Raw genomic sequence first — 3,625 nt, 5'->3', positions numbered from 1 at the left:
GTGCTAGATCGAATCAAGAATGATCTCGTTGATTGGACGTTGGCAGGCAAGCATAAGGTGGCCCTAATGATTCACAGACCTAGGGAACCAGATTAATATTTGTGCTGTTGGTAGGCAAGTAAGGAGGTTCAGACTGTAATTAGGTGGCTGGATACTAGCTTTGTATCCTAGGTAACTTGCTAGTTGCTATACCCCTGTAAAACTCTTCTATAATTTCAATGAAATGATGCATCATGCAGTCTTTTCGTAAAAAAATATGCGATGATGAAACTTTATGTTATGGCCGTTATGCTATGCATGTTTTAATTTGAATGCTTTTAAGATATGTATTGTGTAGTGTTTGAAGTTCCTGCGGCTAGGACACAAAATCTAGACAATTTTATTTTTACTCCACTAACTTTAGGGGATCGGCTAGGTGCGGCCACCGCCACCGGATACTACACTAACTTTTAGGGGATCGGTTAGAAATGCCCTTATAAGTTGTAGCTATCAGCCAGGGTTCCTTGGTCGTGGCCCGGTGAGAAGGGCATTCATTGGGTCATGGATGGCCACCCACGTGAAGTTTCTTGGTAGTAGCAGTCCTTGGGTCTTTTCATGTTGCTTAGAATACTGTGCTTTCGTTTTATTCGGTCGTGCCTTACTTATGGGGTTCTAGAACTCTTTCTATCTTGATGAATACAGATGTAGCTCTCCTACATAAATATGATATGCAAAAAAATCTGTTACTATATGGCAAAAAAACAACTTGATGAGGCACTAACAAATGATTTCCAATCAGGGTATGGGCACCATTGTTCTTATGCCTAGAGGAGTACATTAGTGTCCAACCCAATGTTTATAAATTGTGTGGAACCTGTCGACGGAAAACATAGAAACAATTAACCTTCTATTAAGATATCCAGAAGTAGACTGTCTTCTGACGGGTTGGGAAACAAGTGCCCACCTAGCTGGTTGCCTAATTAGTACCCGTTGTCTGATCCAAATACGCAAGCAAGGATAACAATGATTGGATAATGGTGCGGAGAAGAACGATAGCTGCTGCTACTACCGCTAAGACCAACCATGGATTTTTTAGATGATTATGCCACAACCAGGCCATCCATCTATTTACGCGATTCTGATAATACTCTTCCATCATACGGCAGACAGATTTAAGATAGTGCGCACCGTTCTGATCAAAGTCCACATTCTTACCCAGCTTACTGAAAAGAGTTGACACTTCTTCATCAGTACGCATGTGGTGTAGGATTATTCCTTTGCGAGCAAGCAGTGCAACATCACAGGGGGTACTAACAAGCTGGGACATAAAAGCGATATAGGAAGTGACATCATTTCCATACTGCGAGCATGTTTGCTCAAATGCAACCAAGTTCCTCAAGAGGCAAATGGTATTTTCATCAATAAGCAAGCATGGAATTTCCACCTCACCCTTGTCAAAAGTTATGTCCAGAAGAGAAGGCGGGTTATGTTTGTTGTGCTCTTTGCACTTAAACTCAATTCCAGCTTCATGATACTGTTCCGCTTGTCGCCATCAATTCAGTGTCTGACAAGAACTTATATGAGATGCCTGCTGATTGATAGAAAACTCTTCGAAATAACTTCTTTTGTAATATGTGTGCCACAAAGTTGTGAGAGGATGCAACCATCGGTTTCTAATTTGACAATGCTGCTCTGGTTGAATCCTTTGTTGAGGCCGGAAGTACATATGACACAAATGGAGCAAGTGGTGGAAGTCTGTTTGCCCATCAAAATTACGAGCAACTGTTGTGTACTTCTGAATATTGAGTTCTAAATATTTACGGACCTTTTCTGTAAGTAGATCTACAGCATCGTGTCCAACAAGTAACCCATATATTCTCTTCACAATGGAAAATGGTAATTGGTTCTCAAAAAGAAATAGGTCGCGAAATACATGGGCGTGATGCCATTCAGAAATTGAGTCACATTTGGGTTGGTCGGGATCCTTCTGATCATAGCATTGTTCGCCCGTACTAATATGCCCAAGTTCCACACTTTCTGTTGAACATAAATCAGATGATGTCCCAGCAATCAATCTCATACTTTCAGTACGTGTTCCCTCATTTGATGCATGCTCCGTAATCTCCTCTGGTTGTGCTATTGTGTATTGAAGTGGTTCTCCCCCCTGATAATTACTACCACTTGCATTCTGTTCACTAACACACCAATCTAAGTCGTTCATTCCACCAAGATAAACAAGCACAAAGCATCCATCAAGCAGGAGGATTCGCAGGAACATGTCACTTTCCAGAGAAACTTCCTCAGAATAGCAACTCCTTGCCTGCTTCCCAATACTCTCCATCATTGTTAGATAGACCTCTAACATTTTCCTGCAGTTCAGTTTAAGAACATAGTCTAAGCAGTTCCATTTTACTTTCTCCATAAACTGCAGGGAAGAATTTCCATGGTAATAAGGACCTATGAACATAACTTTTGGTTCATAAGATGGGTTCCACATAAGATGCCTAGACATACTCAATGTTAGAAGCTCCCGCATCAGGTGGGTTCTGGGGAAGGATTATACAAGGCAAGCTTTACCCCTACGCAGTGCAATGCAGAGAGGCCGCGTCGAACTCGGTACTTCTTGGCACAAGTGGGAAGTAGTTCACCTTCTATATTTCATAAGCCTGTTAAAGAAAAAATGTACTGAAGATATCATGATATCAATAGTCCAACGGCTAGGACTTACATTTCTACTATACAATCATGGCCAAAATATACAGCCGAATCATATAAATATGCATCTGAAACCAAATGACCGCGGTAAGCATAGTATAAAACCAGCTGAAGAATCTGAACTATTTCGTAGAGCATACTTTCAATTATAAATCCAAATAGTAGTAACCTATTTCAATTGTCACTGATCATGTTTCCTGTCTCACCAAACACACCCAATATATAGCTCCTGCATGTCCACCTCCCAATTTACTTCAATTCGTAGACAGATCTATAAGAAATCTATATCGTTCCTATGACTTGAATTCAACGTACTTGGTATTATTATATTTTGAATCGACCAATGTGCTGCGTTAATGACATATCAATTCTACTCACTGTCCGAACACCCACAAATGCCATAATCTGCAAGTGAAAAATGAAAAATATTGCGTGATTCACCAGACTGATATTTTTCTCACTTAGGTTGAATTCGACTTGAGGCTATCGTGAAGACAAAATTTATCTGGAATGAAAATGACCTATATTAATTAAACTAGGCAAGCAACACATCGGGAGGAATTTCATTACCGTCTCATGGCGTCCGAATTCTCCCCAGAGCAACATTTGAGATCGAAGTTGGCCTACTTTTCTCCCTCGGTATTCAAGCCGGTTTCCATCACAACTCGGCAGCCGAGCTTCGTCGGAAATATTGATCGAACACAAGGAATGAACGAGAGAGGGCGAGGAAGGCGCAAGCAAAAGAACTGATCAGTCAGCAAATCATCCAAAACCCTACTTCCTCCTGAAGGGAATCTAAGGCAGCCGTGAATCAACCTGTGGTTGAGTTGGTTAGGTGGACAGTGGTATCCCCAACCCACCAGGGTTCAAATACTGGTACTCGCATTATTCTTGGATTTATTTCAGGATTTCCGGCGATGCGCTTTCAGTA

The 3,625-nt window shown here is 41.2% G+C and overlaps 1 pseudogene; it reads right to left on the bottom strand.

Annotated features, from left to right (window-relative positions):
• Nucleotides 1-955: 955 nt before the first annotated feature.
• On the bottom strand, nt 956-2,059 carry LOC147981551 (UPF0481 protein At3g47200-like; annotated as a pseudogene).
• Nucleotides 2,060-3,625: the final 1,566 nt, after the last annotated feature.

The sequence above is a fragment of the Triticum urartu genome, chromosome 3A (assembly GCF_056163025.1).
Source record: "Triticum urartu cultivar PI428250 chromosome 3A, HENAU_Tu73, whole genome shotgun sequence".
Taxonomy (NCBI): Eukaryota; Viridiplantae; Streptophyta; class Magnoliopsida; order Poales; family Poaceae; genus Triticum; species Triticum urartu.
This window is presented reverse-complemented; position numbering and strand designations above follow the sequence as displayed.